The 21270-nt window shown below is 36.0% G+C and overlaps 1 pseudogene; it reads left to right on the top strand.

Annotated features, from left to right (window-relative positions):
* Positions 1-11735, top strand: part of LOC109056436 — a 32954-nt pseudogene extending 21219 nt beyond the window's left edge.
* The last annotated feature ends 9535 nt before the right edge of the window (positions 11736-21270 follow it).

Genomic DNA, 21270 nt, shown 5'->3' on the forward strand with positions numbered 1-21270 from the left:
ATTCATAAACTGTTTTTCATCAACAGGTTATCTTTTATGGATAGGATATAGGCATCTTATTTCATTTTATTTTTACTATAAATACATTTATATTTAATTTCAATTTTATATATGTATGTATATATATATATATATATATATATATATATATATATATATATATATATATATATATATATATATATATATAATATTGTTTTTGATTATTATAATTATAATTATAATAATTAATAATAATAATTATAATAATAATAATATTATATATAAATAAAACAACATCACAACACTTCTTTTTTATATTTTGTTATATTTGATCTTATTTTATTATCTTTTAGCGGTAGGGTGTAGTTGTTGTTTTTGATTCATTTTTAATAATTACAAAATATTTTTATTTTAATTATTTAAAAAAGTAATAAATACAATTACATTTAATTTCAAATGTATTATTTTTGTTATACATTTTATTTACGTTTTTTATCAACAAATTATCTTTTAGGGGTAGTCAATTTAATTTTTTATTTTTATTATAAATTTTATTTATTTACTTATTTAAAGTTATAAATGTTTATTTTATTATTATTCTTTTTTAGCAATGTAGTATATTCTCACGAATCAGTCCTGCAAATAAGCGGTGTGTGTGTGTGTGTGTGTGTGTGTGTGTTTATTTTCATATTCCTCATCTCGTTTCATCTCTGCTCTCAGCCCACAGTGTGTTGTAATCACGTCGGGCTCCTGATGTGTGTGTGTTTGATGCCCACTCAGCGGTCAGACCGGCAGTAGGTGGCGTCAATCGGGCGGCTGGCTTTCCATCCCAGCCTGAGTAAAATCCAGGGAATTTTGGGACTAAAAAAAAAGGAGGATTTCCCCTTTTTTTAAAGCCAAATCTCTCTCTCACACACACACACACTCTTGCTCTCTCTGTCGGTGTCGATATCTCAGTGTTGGTTTAAACACAGCTTCCGTGGAGGTTTGTGATTGGCAGGCTGGCAGGTACTGGACTCTTACAGCCAGTGGTGATGCTTTTAATGTCCTCCAGATGAACGCTTGAATTGATCTTCCACTTCTTACCTCATTACAGCTGCTAGATATCCCAGAATTCCTCAGTGCGGCGGCCACACATTCACTCAGCAGGTTCTGTGTAGAACACTTGTATATGTGTATATGTGCACCGAGATCTCTATTTTTATTAATTTATTTACATTTTACATAATTTTTTTGATATATCTAGCTATATTTGACACGTCATAAAATTGAATTGTCTTATGTGACATTTTTAACAATGTCCAGAGAGCCGTTATATATTTAAATATTAATATTTAAAGATTTTATTATTGTTTACCAGTACAAATATGTAAACATTACTAAATCTAGATACATCTTGAGAATCAAAGTGTCTTTTAAGGTCTCATTTACTGAAAAAATAAATAAATAAATAAATCAAAATTAAGTGAGTTTAACCATTTGAAATAATGACTAACCCCATCAGTTTGGTCTCTCCTCTCAGCATCTGAGCCCAATCTGAAGGTGCGCTCCAGACTCAAGCAGAAGGTTTCTGAGCGACGAAGTGGACCGATACGCCGCAGAGACGGCAGCGTCCTCGTTACACCACTGAAAAAAAAAACTCTAAAAAAAACATGAGAAAAAAACACACTACACCCAAAACCAAAAACACATAAAAACACCCCACACAACAAAAAACCAATCATCAACAAACAAACTACTGAATGTGAAGAGAGACAGAATCTCAGCCAATCAGGACGTACATCTGATGTTTGATAGACAGACCAATGAGCTTCAGCTGTGGGCGGAGCTCCCAGTCACTATCAGACCTAACCGCTGTTGTCTCTTTTTTAACATTTCCTGATCTAATCCCCTCTAGATTCATCAGCCAATGAGAGCCCTGCAGGTTCTGGACCAAGCTCACCCATTGGCTTGTGCAACAGTGAGAAAGGCGTGTCATACACCACTCAAATCGAGGTACCAAATTACTCAGCTCTCTTCTACATTTAAACTTCTGATTATAAACTCAATTTAAGGGCTAATTAATTAAGTTAATTAAATTAACTAATTAACTGTCATTTTAAATCTTTACCAATATTTAACACTATCCTTCAAACAATTAGGTTTAACTTTTTAATCATTTAAAATAGAATACACTTTAGTAGTATTTTATTCACTTATTTATATATTATAATAAGTACAGCTCAGAATAAGTATATGGTTTTGTTTTTACATAAATATATCTGTTATGCTGAATGACAGTGGAACATTGTTTTACCCATTTATTGTTTTGACATTTCATTTTCACAAAAGTTATTTGAAACATTAATGCAGACACTTTACTTGCAGTTTATATCCTTTCTATGTGTTTTGTATCTTTTGTGTTTTTTTTTTAATCTTTTGTAAATTTAATTCAGTCACCAAAAATACTATTCCACAGATATACACCAAAATTAAACAAGCGATTTATGCCACTGTACAAAACCTCTATATAGCTTCTGTTATGACTAACCTCGTCACATGAGAAATGACTCAATTGTGGGCTGCAAGTATTAATAATAAATATCTGAATGTCATGACATTGGTTAACAAAATATCAAAGCAAAACAAATATTGCATAAGCATTTCTCTGAGCCTTTTGTGCAGTGTCTTTAAATGAACTGTTGTTTTTGTGAAATATGTAGCTTGTAAAGTCAGAATGAATCCTCTCTTAACAAACAGGTTAGTAGTCTTCAGCACAGCAGCAGCTGTGGATCAGAGTTTCATGCACTTGCGTGCAGTTTTGTTCCTTTGATTGCATTCTTGAGAACTGAAGCATACAACCCACAAAACTAAAACCAAATAAAATGGTCACGGTCCCACGTCTCATTACTCTTATCAGACTATGGGGTGAAGGAGTCGGGCCCCCAATGATCCGTTGTTTGGAGCTGAGAGTACACAGACCCCGTCCCGGGGCACTCGTACCATCAGCCTGACAAACAAACACCGCCTTTAAAATCACATCAGAACATCAGTGCAGCATGTAGAAGAGTTAGATGGAGTTTGAGGTGTGTGTGTGTGTGTGTGTGTGTGTCCATTTACGGCGGTGCTGTGCTGAACTAACTGTGACAGCTCTTTTCCGCTGTGGTTTTGGCTGTGCTGGTGGCTGGGGAAGGGGGTGAGGGGCTCTGGGATGGTGAGGTTTGCTTCTCCTGTGAAGTTCTGCTCAAGCATTTCCTCAAGGGCCGTGGGCCAGAACGCTCCTCTCCTCTCCTCCTGTAGGCACACAGCCGACTGAGTTCATCCTCACAGCCCTATACAGCAAGAGACTTCACTGCTTCATGAGCTTCAAAACTATGACCTGAAGATGACATCATATCATTAACACTCACACCGTTAACTGATACTGATTCACATGGTGCAGAACAGCTACCCAAAACACTCTAGAAACCACCTGACAACTACTGGATAACACTCAGAACACCCTAGCAACCATACAGAGCTGCATAGTATGAAAACCATTCACAATACTTTAGAAACCACATAGCAACTACAAATGGACAGAACAGCAACACAGTAGAAAACCACTGACAACAGTCTATCAGCCACATAGGACACTATAACAATCACCTGGCAACACCCTAGCAACCCCTAAAGAACATTCAGAGCACACTAGCAACCACCCAGAACTACATAGTAACAAAAAAGAAAATCATTCACAACATCCTAACAGCCAGTAAAACACAATAACAACCACCTGGCAACACCCTAGAAACCACTGGCAAGCATTCAGTATACCCTAGCAACCACCCAGAACTACACATAAACACACAAGAACCAATCACAACATCCTAGCAGCCAAAAGAACACTATAACAACCACCTGGCAACACCTTAGCAACTAAATACAACCCTATAACAACCAGCTGGCAACATCCAAGCAACCAAATATAACACTATAACATTCATCTGGCAACACCCTAGCAACCCCTAGAGAACATTCAGAACACCGTGGCAACCACCCAAAACTGCATAGCAACACACACAAACCATTCACAACATCCTAGCAGCCAAAAGAACACTATAGTAACCACCTGGCAACACCCTAGCAACACCCTTCCTACCACTAGAGAACATTCAGAACACCCTAGCAACCTCCCATAACTACACAGCAACACACAAAAACTATTCAAATCCTAGCAACCAAATAGAACACTATAGCAACCACCTGGCAACACCCTAACAACCACTGGCAAACATTCATAACACCCTAGCAACCACCAAGCAACACACAAAATCCCCTCACAGTGCCCTAGCAGCCACATAGAACACTATAACAACCACCTGGCAACACTCTAGACACACTATAAAAACTATCTAGTAACACCCTGGCAAAACATTTAGAACACCCAAGCACCCTCAAAATCATTTGCAACACCCTAGCAACCACATAAAACACCCTAGCAACCACCTACCAACCACTAAATAACACTCAGAACACCCTAGCAACTATCCTAACTGCACAGCAACACACTAAAACATTTGCAATATGCTAGTCACCTCCTAGAACACCCTTGCACCTGCATAGCAATACTCGAGAAACCATCAAGCATTAAAGGTCTACAGTGAAAATCCCACTGGTCCAAAATTCCATTCCTTATAATTTGACACTGTAATAAATTCTAGAATGCATTCTGGCTGTGATTTTGTCACATCACACCTAGTTAAAGCGTGCACACACAGACACACACACACACACACACACACACACACACACACACACACACACACTCACACTCACACACACCACACACTCACTCACACACACCACACCACACACACACACACTCACACACACACACTCACACACACACATACACACACACACACACACACACACACACACACACACACACACACACACACACACACACAAACACACACACACACACACACACACACACACACACACACACACACACACACACACACACACACACACACACACAAAAACACTCACACACACACACTCTCTCTCTCTCTCTCTCACACACACACACACACACACACACACACAAACACACACACACACACACACACAAACACACACACACACACACACACACACACACACACACACACACACACACACACTCACAAACACACACACACACACACAATCAATATCTACATCTGTTCCTCCGAATGCTTATGCAAGGTTACGTCATTGATATGGAAGATCTACTGGTTCTTCAGATGTTCTCCATCTCATGCTGTACTGTTGTTGCTGTGTTTGTGTTCGGCTGCGTTACATAAGAGCTGATGTAATGCTTTCTGTCTGTCTCTGCTCCAGCGCTGTCTGTCTCAGGGGGGCGTCCTACAGACGGACGGGTCCATGCCTGTTGAATCTCTACACGTCCCCCTCTCTGCCAAACCTCGCGCTGGCTCTACACCCTGCTCACGCACACATCTGTGTAAGTTCCTGTCCATCACAGACACATCAAACTCTACATAGACGAAAACAAAGACCTCGAAATGCTTGTTATATGAAATGTGGTTCTGAACTACATTACAGCCGGGACACACCAAGGCAGGATCAAATAACTAGCATCGATGAAAGCTGACCGTTTTCTTTTTATACCTTTTTATACTGTTTATACCACAACACATAAACAAACAAAACATAAGTATGCAAATTATGCATCTAATGTCTCAAACTGCACTCAAGAGTTCACAAGATACACAAGTATGCAATGAAAAGTCAGAGATCTCACTCTGAGCTCAGATATTCTTCATCAAATACTGTAACCTGTTGCTTTCCACATTCATTATATAACTGTATGACAACTTTCATCTTGTTAAAGAAATTAAAAATCTGGAGACAAGGTCTCATGCTCTTTGAAAGAGCAACCTCTGAGAAATATGAGGCCTAAAGACAAAAGCAGCATCGCTGGCTCTACTTCTGCTGTGGGACAGATATGAATAGATCCTGCAGAAAAAGCAAGGTATTTTTAGGAGACAGTGAGACATAGAGTCCCATCTATTTGTGGTGAAAGCACAAAATACTGTATGAGGAATGTGTTAGGAGACAGCGCTCTTAGGAGACGATCCTCTTTATAGAGCGCAGAGATGAGCCGTGTTTTCACCGAGATGAGCTGCTGTTTGCGGAGGGTTTAGGAGCATGTCTCATTTTCTGCTTTCACTGAGTGCTTGTGTGGATTAATGGGGCTCGTGACCTCTGACCCGCGGGATCTTTAGCCCTTAGATAAACAGGCCCTCAGTTTAGGGTTTCAAGGCGTGAGTTTAGCATCTCGTTCATCACGGGCTGTTAAAAACTTAAAGAAATGCTGTCAGGAAAGCGCGTAACATGCCAGCAAATCAAAACAGGGATCACTCTTACTGAATACTTTCAACACTTTCACATTTTAAAATAGCTGAATGACTCACTAGGGAGCTCTAAACGCGGCTCGATAATAACGTGCAAATTATGGACGACGCTGGATGCGAACGCTGACTGGATGTGGTTAAAATAAGCACGGTTATTAATATTTCATATGCTGGTGTTATGCAAGTCTCCCTCATGCTTGAGTGGAAATCTGTGTCTAAATGCAAAAAATAGGAAAACGTTGAATATTAATAGTGTTTGTGCGATCTGTCTGTTTCAGACGGGAACAGCGCTGAAGGATCGGATAGCAGAGGGTCTCGCTGCGTCTCCTGTCTCCATGGAGGCTAAAGTGAGCAACGGACAGCAGGCGCTCCTGCAACACCTCCTGCTGAAGGAGCAGAGACAGCAGAGGATGATGTCACCTGGTGAGCAGAGCGCACAGGAAGGGACACACGGACCTTCAGACCAGAGCTACTAATGTTCACTAAAACTAAAACCATGAAAAACATTCTGCACTTGAAATAAAATAAATATTAAATTAAGTAATAATATATTGTCAATAATACATGAATATATTATTTAATTAATAATACATTTATGATTTATATTATTGTTATATAATTATACTGAATATTATTATTTATATATCAATAATAGTAAAATATTTTAAATATTTTAAACAATTATTTTACTATTATTGTGAAATAATACCGTGATTCTTTCCAAATCAATGAACAATAATAAACAATAAATAAATGAACACTCTATATTATCATTTTCCTTTTCATAACCTTTTCTTTCACAGACTGGATCTGAATTTCAGTTTAGTGTGCATCTTAACTGCATTTAATGAAAATAAAACAAAAATAATCAGTACATAGTAAACTGAAATGGTGCAAAATGGAGTGAATTGCTAACAATGACATAAAATAAAATAAAATAAAATAAAATAAAATAAAATAAAATAAAATAAAATAAGGATTTAACAATCAGAAGTAGCATTACAGTAATAGTAACATTTTAAAAAATAAAGTCAAAATTATACCAAAATTACTTTTCCAAATTTTATATGTATGTGTGTGTGTATGTGTATTCTTTATTGTTATTTATTCTATAATAATATAATGTGCTTTTAACACATTTAACATTTGGACTTGCATTTAAAGATTTTTTATTTAGAATAATTTTTTAATTTAATTTAATTACTTTCTTTTATTTTTGATTTTTTACGCGTCTCAGATGTATAATTCATACGTCTTTCTCACTCAGTCACATCTCCACTGCTGATGAAGGAGCGTCCGTCAGTGAGTTCTCGCAGCAGGTTACCGCGGCACCGACCCCTGAACCGGACGCAGTCAGCGCCGCTGCCACAGAGCACACTGGCTCAACTCGTGCTGCAGCAACAGCACCACAACTTCATGGAGAAACAGAAACAGCTTCACCAGCACGTCCACATCAGCCAGGTATCTCACCTCACACATCCAACATCAATCATCTAACATCTAACATTCATTCATTCATTCATTCGTTCATTCATTCATTCATTCATTCATTCATCTAACATCACTCATCTAACATCTAACATTCATTTATTCATTCACTCACTCACTCATCTAACATCTAACATCTAACATTCAGTCATTCATTCATTCACTCACTCACTCACTCACTCACTCACTCACTCACTCACTCACTCACTCATCTAACATCAATCATCTAACATCTAACATCTAACATTCATTCATTCATTCACTCACTCACTCATCTAACACACAGCTCCACCAAGCATTCTGTGGAACGGGAAGTGAAAACAAAAGATTGGGTCTTTCTTAAAAATCAAACTGGTGCTTAAAAGAAGAGCTGGATCTCATTAAACTTGCCAAAAATGTTGAGGTCAAAAATGTACAGGAAATAGAAAATAAAATATTACAGTAATTGCCTTCCAGTTTCTTAGTATTCTATTCTATTCTATTCTATTCTATTCTATTCTATTCTATTCTATTCTATTCTATTCCCAGCAGGATGTTTTACTGGGGCTTTTAACACATTTAACTGTTAGACTTGCTTTCAAACATTCAGCATTTTTCCTTTATTTAAAACCTTTTAGAAAAAGTTTGGGTCTTAAAAAGCACTAAAACATCAGATATTACATGAGAAACTGCATTTTCACAAAAGAGAAAAGCATAGAGTGCTAGGGTCATTTAATGGACGGTATTTCATCAAAACAAAAGGACCGTCATGATTTATTTTTATGATATAGATTCACAGTACATATCTAAAATATACCATTAAAAGACTTTAGTGTTTTGTTTCTAATGATTTTAGGAGACGTGAGCCAATGACTGTGTCTGAAATGTACAATTAGAAATTCCTTTTAAAAACATGAAGACTGGATACTTTTGTCTAATTCACACTGGACACGAGTGATGATCGATGGACTGAAGCACATAAATGTGTTTCAAAAGTGCTGAAGAACTGCAGTGTTTTCACCAGGCTCAACAGTGTGAACGTGTGTGTGTGTGTGTGTGTGTGTAACCTGTGTATCCTGCAGTGTGTCTGTGGTCCTCATAGGAGTTTTTAAGGGCACTTTTCTCTTAAATGATGGTGTAAACTGATCTGACTGATGCCTCGTTGAGACAGGAAGTGATTTACTAGAACGAGAGGAAGTGAGTAAATCCCAGCAGGATGTTTTACAGCGGCTGCTTTTAACTCATTTAACATTTAGACATATTTGAAATTTTACAATTTAATTTAATATAACTTTGGATAATTGGGCAGTAACTTTTTCATTCAATGCCCCATACACCCAGTTTTTTCCTTCTAATAACACTTTGTTTTCTTTCTCTATTCAATACACCTTTTTCTATATAACTCTCTCTCTCTCTCTCATTCATTTCATCTCTTTTTTTCATTTCCTGAGGTCTAGTATAGAGGATTTGCAGGCAGACGCTGGCAGCACTTTAACACACATGTATCTGCATGTATAATTGACCCACTCTTTATTTCACACAGACCTTTTACAGCTGCAGACACTGTCTCAAGCTCCAGAAGTACTTTCCCAAAACATTTTCTCCATATGAACCAAACAAACCAACCAGTTAGGTTTTAAAAAGTCAGAAAATCTAATAAATTAATTAATTAACAAAGCCATATATGTATTTAATGGACTGAGCTACTCATCCCATGGAGCTTTGCAAGTGATGTAATTAAATTATCCATGACGATACAAACTATAAAATGATTTACTTTTCTCTCTCTCTCTGGTGTTTGTTCTGTAGGTTCTGTCTCAGTCCATCGAGCAGCTGAGGAACCCCAGCACCCATCTAGAGGAGGAGGAGGAGGAGGAGGAAGAGGGAGCGTCTGCGCAGATCACGTCGCCCCCTTCTGGAGTCATACGCAGCTTCAGAAACTCTCAGAGCGAACCCGCGGCCGCCCTCGCCAGAGTCATCCGCCTCAAAACTGAGCCTGAGGACGGAGAGAGAGAGCAAGAGAGACGGGACACACAGAGACACACAGGTGAAGAACAGGACGAGAGTTCAGCGCAGATGAAGCCAAGCGACTCCGAACACTGTCTGGAAAACATGACGGAAACTGATGTTTGAAAAAGAGAAAAAAATGAGGAAAGGAAGGGCTGAATCTCACAAAACTTACAAAAAAAAAAAATGTTCAGGTCATATTTTATTGATTTATTTAAATAAATAAAGTTATTTGTTTTTAATAACATTTTATAAAATATTACAAAATATTTTTTGCTTAAAGAAAATATAGCTTTACAGTTTTTATGCATTGTGACAATTTTTTTAACATTCTTAATTATAATTATTATTATACGGTTTTTAACTTGAAAGCAAAATGCTCAGATTCATTACAATACTGAGACACTGGACTTACTGTAATACAGTAAAAATAAATACTTTTTTATGTAAGCATAAATTAATCATTGTGCAAAAATGCCACACATAATATAATATTAATTTTACATTACATACTTTAAATAAAAAATACTGTAATATAGTAAAATGACTACATTTTATGTTTATTTAAGCATTAAAGACAGATATATAGAACAAATACTCAAATCATGCAAAAATACCATAAAGAACGTAACATTAATCTTGGGTTTGATATTATTTTTTTAAAAACCTAAAAAGATTTTTTTTTAGATCCATTACAATGGTTAAAAATTTGGCCAAGAATTACTGTAATACAATAAAACAAAACAGATTTTTTTTTTATGTGATTGTCATGGCAGTGCAAAAGCAATCTTAAATCTTATCTAAGAAGTTCCATTTACTTTAAGCAAAATAAAGTCAAATGTTAGTGAAATGTGACCTGGACATTTATTTGAGGTTCAACCGAAGAAAGTGAGACAGCAAGTAGTAAGAAAGGATGAAAGTGAAGTGGAATACTGAAAGGAAAGAGAAAGTGGGCAGGTATGAGAGTGAACATGTGCTCGTCTGTCTTGTGTCCGTCCTCAGCCCTGTTAGTGTGACACTGTCCGTGACCTCTGACCTCTGCCTCTGCTGTGATCTCCCCTCTCGGTTGTTGTTGTTGTTGTTGTGTGTGAAGCTAAATAAAGAAAAGCGATGACCACAGAGCTTCATTTGGCCCCCCACATTAAACCAACAGTAGCGCAGCAGCTGCTTTTCATGTGACCAGAGGAAATGATGCTAGCGAGCTTTTCTGCTGCTGTTTAAACGTCTGTCGGAAATGATGCTAAACAAGTCCTTGGTGTGAAACTGTTGCTGTTTTTTTGTCTTGTTTCTGGTGGTCGACCAGTGACCACTGACAATGTACACACAAAATACAGTTTAGTGACATACAATTAGAGAAAACACTTTTTGTTGCAATGAAAACTATTAGGTCGCTCATTTCTTTTCACGGTCACAGACAAAAGCTCACATTATATGGAAGAGATGGGATTTATCACTAAAAGGCAATGATTGCTATGCCCTGCTGTCATCCAGAGGCCGGATTCACCAAAGTCTTCTTAAGAAAGAAGTCAAGAAGTTCCTTTAGATAAACTCTAGAAGTTTGTAAGAATGCAATTCTTGAAAGGTTCTCAGATATATGTATGAGAACTCAAATAAATCAAATATATGTCTCATACTATATGTTCTGAAGCTGTTGAAAATTATTAATTATATTGCTGTAATTTATAAAATTAAAAATGAGTTTCCCTTTCAACTCAATTTTAGGGGTTGTAACTCAATTTCAAATTAAGCAAAAAATCTACTTCATGTATGATCATAATAATCAACCACTGTTTATCAATCAGTGGTGTTATTTTAGTAGCACTTAAATATTATAATTTTTTATTAATAATTAGATATTTTATTGTTATTTTTGTATTTTGTTGTTATTTTAATTTTAGTTGGAAGTTTTAGTAGTTTTGTTTTGGTTTTATTTTTGTCATTTTTATTTGTTTTCGAGTTTTTTTTATGTCTTTAATCATTAATCTTTTTTTAAGTTTTTAAAGTTTTTATTCATTTTTATTTAATTTTACCAGAAATGTTGCCTTGGAAACTTGCTGGAAAAAAAAGTTTGGGTTTATTTTATTTTTTATTTTATTTCAGTAAAAGTTTTCATAATTTCAAGTACCATTTATTTTTATTTAGTTTTTATTTATTACTCTTTTTTTAAGTTTTAGTTTTATTTACATTTAATCATTTAGCAGACTTTTATCCAAAGCTTAAAATGAGGACAATAGAAGCAATCAAAATAAACAAAAAAGCAATAATATTTATCTATAATACCTAGTAGCGAGTTTTTTGTTGTTGTTGTTTTTTTTGGGTTATATTTGAAGGAACCCAAATAAATGAATTAATGGTGTTACATTTCTGAAATTAAGACAAGTTGGAGGTTATCCTAACTTTATAAAGTTATTTATGATGATTTTTAAGAACATTCTTTCCAGGAAATCAAATTCTTCTAAGTTTTGTCTTTAGCAAAAGCTTGAGAAAATAAAAGATGCTAAAAGATGAGAAGAAAAATAAATGTTTTTGGGAATTTCAAAATATTCATAACTTTATTCTTAAATTTAGCAGTTACAGAGATTTTTTTTTTCTTAAGACTGTTTCATGAATCCGGCCTTGGGTGTTCAGTGTTTGTTTACATGATGGGGTCTGTGTTTGTGGCGTGTGCAGTCCAGACAGTCACTGATTCACATGATTCAGTGATTCAGTCAGTAATGGATTCACATGATTCACTCAGTGTTACATTCACATGATTCAGTCAGTAATGGATTCACATGATTCAGTGATTCAGTCAGTAATGGATTCACATGATTCACTCAGTGTTACATTCACATGATTCAGTGAATCAGTCAAAGTCAGATTCACAATTCAGTGATTCAGATCAGTCAGTGTTGGTGTTTAGATGTGTTTTATGTCTCATTAGTTCATGAACAGAATCAGTAATATTGCTGTGAATCGCCAATGGTGTTAATGCCGCAAATTTTTCTCCATGTGATGTTTGTAGAAAAAACACTGATATTTCATGTTTATAACATCTAAAGTCCAAGATTTCCACAGTTCGCGACGACGCCAGCACAGAGATGTATAAAGTTTTGTGAATTTGCAATATCATTTTGTGATCATACACTGTGTTGAAGGCCTGTGAGATGTACAGATGCACAGATGAATGAATCGCCGTCACTGATGAAACGGATGATTGACGGATTCTTAATCATGTGGCCATAAAAGTACAACAAGAGCCTGTTTTTACTTCACTGCTCTGTAAATAATGTTTATTATCCACTGTTACGCTAGATTGAAACAATAACTGCATGAAAAACCTTGGGTCAAAGGTCATGTTTACGTTGACATTATAGTTTTAAAATAAAAGTTGTTTGTAAACTTCTGTAAAGCTCCTCAGACTCGTCTCATTATTGAAGGTAATTCTGAGCGAACAGGACTGCGATCTCTCCGCTTTGACCTCGCTGTCTTTCTCTCACATTTTTCCCACAGCTCCTCATGTCTCAGGCTGATGTTGAGGGAGCGTTGCGTTAACCTCTTGTGCTCGGGCAGAGCTGTGGGATCAGGTTAACCCTTTGAAGTGTGCTTAAGAGAACCTGTGATCTTCTGGCTGCTATCAAGGGAATGTGTCTGATGCAGATATAGGACCATCACATCACAGACCTCTATGGAGACTGCATTTCTAAAGCTTCAATACATGTTAAGCTCTGCTGACAGCATTTATGGCATAATATACAATACCTTGCTTTCAGAAATTAATACTTTTATTTAGCAAGGATGTATTCAACTGATTAAAAAAGGGGCAGCAAAAACATTTATAACATCACTTAAGATTTATATTTCAAATAAATGCTGTTCTTTTGAACTTTCTGTTCATCTGTGAATCCTGAAAATTTAAATGTATCACAGTTTTCAAAATATTTTGCAGCACAATTGTTTTCAACATTGATGATAATCAGGAATGTTTCTTGAGCAGCAGATCAACATATTAGAGTGATTTCTGAAGATCATGTGACACCGAAGACTGGTGTAATGATGCTGAAAATTCAGCTTTGATGACAGAAATAAATTATATTTTAACATATATTCACATACACAATTAATACTATACATGGTTTTTTTTTTGCTGTATTTTTGATCAAATAAATGCAGCCTACAATTTTTTTTCAAACATTGTGCATTTATAATTGCTTAGTAAACATGCCTGTGCAAAATTAGTAAACCCAGTAAGCCAGAAAATTGCTTTTTACATTCAAAATAAGTGCTTAAAACTAGAATTCATTCATCTATGGTAAATAAACAATTTGAACTTTATGAATAGAATATGTTTCATGTGCTTTAACAAAAATACGAGCTTCACATACTATTGTTGTACACTCTCAAAAAGATTTTTTTGAAGTTGTAAATATAAAATAAATAAGGATTATTGTAGTATGCTTTACAAGAAAATACCACTTCAGTTTTTCTAATTAATTTCACATTTAATTCAATGTGCTACTTGCCATATCTATGTAATTATTTGTAAAATTTACTAGTAATTTCTGAATGAAAATGGTTTCAAAGCCAGTTTTCATTCAGTGTAAGTGCATTACATTAATTGTTGTATTTTTACTGAAACTAAACCGCATGTTTTACTTTTTTCCCTTTTAAAAAATATTTTCTGATTTAACAATTGATTATGCCATTGATAGAACTTAACTTGCATTGAACAAAACAAAAATGCAGTTTAGCAGGATATATGCTCATATGTGACCCTGGACCACAAAACCAGTCATGAGGGTCAAAAGTGAGATTTATACATCAGCTAAAAGGTGAATAAATAATCTTTCCATTGATGTATGGTTTGTTAGGAGGACAATATTTGGCTGAGATGCAACTATTGGAAAATCTGGAATCTGAGGATGCAAAAAAATCTAAATATTGAGAAAAATACCTTTGAAGTTGTTCAAATGAAGTTCTTAGCAATGCATATTACTAATCAAAAAATAAGTTTTGTTGTATTTACGGTATAGGAAATTTACAAAATATCTTCACGGCACATGATCTTTACTTAATATCCTAATGATTTTTGGCATAAAATAAAAATCAATAATTTTGACCCATACAATGTATTTTTGGCTATTTCTACAAATACAGTATACCCCAGCGACTGCTTTTGTGCTCCAGGGTCACATATAACATCAAATCTACAACCTTGTTGGACTATCTAACAAAGATTTAAATACGTCATACATCCTTCATCAAATTAATATTTATTTCTCAAGCAGTTACACAACCAGCGGCTGTAATGCGACTCCTTCCTTTGGTTTGCTTTCAGACCTGCTCAACAAAGAAAGTGTCACGTTTTCTGCCATGCGGCTCTTGTACACTTATTTTCTGGAAAACGCTGCGGTCAGACCTCAATTTGACATCGGCTCTCTGTTTTCAGCAAGGGGACATTTGGTTCTCCACAACTAAGGGCAAACATCATTCCTATATATAGATTAGGAAATGCCTCAAAATAGAGGAATTATTCCACCCACCCCCAATTAGACCGCCTTCCACCTTCCTGCAGAGGTATGCCATTCATCTTGAGGCTCAGCAGGGTTTCAGAAAACAGGCCCACCTGCATCCGCAGCCAGCTGTGAAAGCAAACTCCAGCACCGCAGATTAAATGCTACATGGGCTACTCCGGTTTGCAGCTATTCTGGCGGTTACAGGTAATATGTTAGGCCTTGCATAACCCATTTATGTTCACTTCGGTGCCAAATCTGAGTAGCAGAAACAGCAGTGAAACAGGGAGTTTTGGGGGTAAAGGTTTCAAAAGAGGGTTTTTGCAGTGATGCAATAGAAGAACCGTTTTGGGTTTCCTACAGAAGCCTTCGGTGAAAACCCTCCCCTTACAGTATGTTCAAAAACTGTGTTGGGGTTAAACTGGTTTCCATGCAGTTTGCTAAAAAATGGTGGAAAAAAAAAAAAACTTTCTAGCTGTCAGAGACTAGAAAATATAAAATATGTAAGAAAATGAATAATTTCAATTGTTAGGGGTTAATTTTACACACTTTTTATGTTCACAATTAGTTGCACAAACAAAAGACAACTTCTTTTTTTGTCATACTTGTAATGACTATTTGTGCACTGAGATGCAAATAACTTCAAGTACAAATATCTTGATTTGTAGTTAGTGTAAGTAGCATTTATCATAGTTTTTACATCTTTAACTCAAACCCTTGTGAGGGTAAAATGGATTTCTCACACTTCTTTTCAGTGCTGCAACAGTCTAGTGATTGAGATCCAAAAAACGAACAACAAAAAATAACTTCTGTCAAACATTCTTGACTGTGAAACTCATCTAGATTAAGAAACAGTGAGTTTTCCTTGAATGGTTCAGAAGAGGGCAGTGAAACCAGTGGTCAATTTCACCCCAACACAAACGCTATTACAAAAATTGTATAGCTTTTTCAAAAAACATCTATCTGATGAAACTTTCCATGCACATTCATGACTCAAAATAAGTAAATATTCACCAAATTTCATGAAGAAATAGATAGTTTAACCAGTATTTCAAGCAACTTGAAAATCGAGTGTCCGTCAAACTGACCCCAACAGAACAGGAAGGTTCACCCTTAAAGATCAAGGTTCTTTAATCTAGCACTGATTGTGAAGACTATTTAATTAATCTAAAGAACATTTCTCTATAAAGAAGCATTTGTCCTTTGGAAATTTACAACGGATGTTATAGGTTCTTTAATGCCAATAATAATAATAATAATAATAATAAACATTATTTTTAATAGCATGCTGAATTCAGCACAAAATACAGTGAAAATGCTCATCATTTGTTTATATATCCATGAACTGCAGAGGCCCAAAAGTATGCACAATATTTACCATTTCCAAAAGTGTCATTTCATAAATGCATAAACAACAGCTGAAGTGCTTGCAGTGTTTGGTTTCTAAACATCAGTTGAACTTTTGGTTTTCAGCAGTCAATAATTCATCTCACATCAATAACAAAACAAAACATCTTAATAAAATATAAAATTATAGTTCACCAAAAAATGAAAAAATTATCATAAATTACGCACCCTCATGTCGTTCCAAACCCATAAGACCTTCGTTTAACAATTTATTCAACAATTCTTCTCACCAAGTTACCATCTTCTGCCATTTTGGAGAGTACCACAAGGCATGTGCGTGCTTTCCCCAGGACGTAGCTAATCAGCGTAATCAGCGTTGTTTACGTTCAGCAAGAATTGTTGAATAAATTACGTTATTTTTGTTTTCTTTGCACACAAAAAGTATTCTTTAGCTTTGCAAAATTTAGTTTGAGCCACTGATGTCACATGGACTGTTTTACTGATGTCTTTGCTAGGTTTTTTGATCTGGGAACATTTCAGTTGTGTTGATGTCTATGGAGGGTCAGAGAGCTCTCGGATTTCATCTAAAATATCAGAATTTGTGTTCCAAAGATGACCAAAGGTCTTTCTGCTTTGGAACGACATGAGGGTGAGTAATTCTGGGGTGAACTAACCCTTTGATGTTGTCTGGGTCATAAAAAAAATAGGTGTAGAAACAATTTTTCACTCAGAAATGGCTACATCTTTTCAAACAATTACAGAGAAACAGCTAGTAACACACTGAACTAAACCTGAAATTTTGAAAAACTGAAAAAATATATATTTTTGGGTTAGAATATCAACAATGTAAATTTGGAAGCATTTTGCTTGCTAAATGGTATTTTAAAGGAATACTCCACCCCAAAATTAAAATTTAGTCATTAATCACTTACCCCCATGTCGTTCCAAACCCGTAAAAGCTTCATCCATCTTCGGAACACAATTAAAGATATTTTGGATGAAAACCAGGAGACTTGTGACTGTCCCATAGACTGCCAAGTAAATAACAGTGTCAATGTCTAGAAAAGTATGAAAGACATCGTCAGAATACTCCATCTGCCATCAATACTTTTTCTATGCGAATAAAACAAAAATAACGACTTTATTCAACAATTTGAACAACAAATTCAAACAATTTCAGCCGCACCACAAGGATATGTTTTCTACGTGTATTTACGTTTTGATTTTAAAGTGTGGCACGGCTGACACAGAAGAGCGTAAGCTGCCTGCGTTCAGCTCATATTCTCCAAAACGGCGCTACGGTGATGTGGAGAGACACAGAGGAGACAAATTGTTGAATAAAGTCGTTATTTTTGTTTTATTAGCATACAAAAAGTATTCTCGTCGCTCCATAACGTTACAGTTGAATCACTGATGGCAGATGGACTATTCTGACTACAGGGTATGTCTTTCATACTTTTCTTGACCTTGACACTGTTATTTATTTGGCAGTCTATGGGACAGTCACAAGCCTCCCGGTTTTCATCCAAAATATCTTAAATTGTGTTCCGAAGACGAACGAAGCTTTTACGGGTTTGGAACGACATGGGGGTAAGTGATTAATGACAACATTTTCATTTTGGGGTGGAGCATCCCTTTAAGTGAAAACTCAAGCTCAAGACTGTACTGGATCAAACAAAAACTGGACTGACAACCAAACTGCCAATAATTTTTTCTTTCCGGAGCGTTTGGGGCTATTTTAACCCCTCGTGATGTGTGTGGTCGAGGTTACAGAAGAGAAGCTTCCTGTCATTTAGTTTAATGATGTTGCACGGATCGACTCTGGCGGAGAAACAAAAACAATGTCAGTCACCACCGAGAGACTCCAGAGTCTGAGTTTATTTAAAAAGATTAATAGAGAAAAAAATATCAAAAAATGACACACTTCAGTAGCTGCATCTGATCCAGATAAATGATCACCTGAGTATTTTTTCATTACACAGAGGGAGTGCTAAAACGAAAGATCGTAAAGCAACTGATAAACCAGAGTACATCTGTGTTTTTGGAGAACAGAGGCACATGAACCATAAACACACAGGTTTATGGAGACCGTACCCCCTTCCACCAGCAGGCAAATAAACAAGACAAACTGCCTGTGTTCAGTTTATGTGTATCTCGCAATTATCCCGGTTAATCTTGAAATGCAGCGGAGCTGATCATTAAACAAACAAAACATTCATCCCTGTTACTGCATTGACACTGAGGTCCCACGAGAAGTTTATTATTCCCTTCTTTTACTCAAGATGGCGGGGAGAGAAGAAAAAACACAAAGGAAAGCACATTCTTGCAGCATGACCTGTGCTGCAGAGAAACCCTGGTGTGAAAGGTAATAAATTTGTGTTGTGCATAATATATGTGATATCAACACGTTCGGAGCGGAGAGATGCTCTGTTAAGAATTATACTACCATAAAAGAGTGTAAAATGCATAAAAGAGTTTGGTTTTATGCTTTGAAATGGGGCTCACATGACGTCATCCAAAACCCATGTAGAGAATTATGTGCCCCTGAAGATTCATAACGCAAGAAAGAAATCCTGCATCGTGGGCCACGGGGAAATATATTTAAAACTGATGTTCACCACCACTGATTCTTTGAATGTTTAAAAAGATTTCAAACTCTTTTATAACAAAAAAACAAGTGGAGAACAGCGGTTCTCACCTGGTGGTACGCAGGTTTGTTCTGTTGGTAAGTAAAAATGCTGCAGCTATACTATAAGTCATATAAGATGCTTTACTTATAAGTGCAAATAATAAACTACAAATAAGTGCAACTAACTATAAATGTGCATAGTTAGGACAGAGAAATCAGTAGTCTTCAAGTTGGCATGAAATGCATTTTCTAAATGCATATTACAGATGTTGAACAATTCGTGTATACATAATATTTGCCTATGTTTAATCCAGTTCAAAAGACATGATTAACATAGGACAAAAAGGCACTATTAAAGTAGATTTGTGTGTTGTTTCCAATATAATATATTGCATATTTGTTCCTATGCAATATTTTATGAAGAGCAGACTAAAAAATTTTAAGCTCTCAAAACTCATTCAAGTCATACAAACTATTTTTGATTTGATTTATGTTTTTGTTGTTGTCTATTTTTATATATATATATTTTTTGTTGTTGTTGTTGTCTTGTTATGAATGTGACAGACTATGGGAGCCCATTTACACAATAAAACTAAAATATATATATTATTTAAAAAAAACTTTTTATAACCGCAAGATATAATAATCTCGGAATTCTGACTTTTTTCCTTCAAATTTTGAATTTACACTATGCAATTCTGAGTTTATATCTCAAAACTGCCATTTTTTGTTTCACAACTGTTTTTTTAATTATTTTTTTTAAAAAGCAACTTCTGTTTTGTCTTGTACCCGTTCCTTTAAGTAACTTTTGTTGGATCCTCACCTGAAGTCCAATGTAAGCAAAACCAGTTGCAACTTTTGTTAGTGAAAACTTTACAACTTTACGTTGTCCACCTGTCAGCAGGAATACTGCACAGATTAGACTTGTGAAAGCTGGAGAGATGATGAGCCGTGTGCATGTGGAATTTGGTTTGTTATTCTTCTTTCAGCGTTCCTGTGTGCACATGCAGGTGTTCGGGTATGAAGCAGTAATGTATCGTGGCTGTTATTCTTTCCGTACATTATTACCGCACGAGTGGCGTGGGACAGCACTGGGCTTAAGGGAAAAACTCAATGCGGAGAGTATAAAACAGACCACCCTGAACTCAAACACAGGCCCAGTGAAGCCTTTCTGTTCGACTCTGAAGCTACCAAGCGGCGCGCTCGTCTGGTGCCGTCCGATTGTTCATGCCGTCCAAAACGGCTGGGAGCACCATCCACTATAATACGTGGCTTTGTTCGGTTAGCCAACAGTTACGGCTTCAGCATGGATGGAGAAAATCAAGTTTTACAGGATAAATGACGCAATAAGCTGTGCGCTCGGGGCAGACCACCGCAAACTTTTGCTCCCTGTTTCTTTTTTTCAATGACTGACAGAACCGAAAATACTCGTAATGAAGCCTAACAGGTTCATTCTTTAAAAAGTCAGCATGAGTTTTTATCACTGTAGATTTTAAAGGCTACAATAACATTGCTACAGCCGCTAAAGGCAAATAATCAAAACATTCTGCTATTTATGAATGAATCAGGAAAAAACTTAAGATCGCTGTTCTCGGGTGCAGCTGTCAAAAGTCTCGTTATGATGGTGGGAATCAGTGAAGAACATTTCATTTTGGTTTTTGAGCGGAAGCAGGTGCAACTGACACCAATATTTAAAAATTCACCTAAAGTCAACATAAAGCGATGCACAAAACGCATTTTAGCTCTGTAATCTAACAAAACTGAGAAAAGTACACTCAGATTAGATTTTAACCATCAGGAACTGATTGGATCTTGAAAAATGGGTGTTGCTTTGTAAAATGGAGCAAAGTGGTTGGAGGCATTTGTGATGTCAGAAAACAGAAAAATTTGTTTCTGAGACGGAGCAAGTTATTAAATCTTGATTATAAAGATGCCACATTTAGTGCATTGATAAATCATTCAC

The sequence above is a fragment of the Cyprinus carpio genome, chromosome B19 (assembly GCF_018340385.1).
Source record: "Cyprinus carpio isolate SPL01 chromosome B19, ASM1834038v1, whole genome shotgun sequence".
In the NCBI taxonomy this organism is placed as follows: domain Eukaryota; kingdom Metazoa; phylum Chordata; class Actinopteri; order Cypriniformes; family Cyprinidae; genus Cyprinus; species Cyprinus carpio.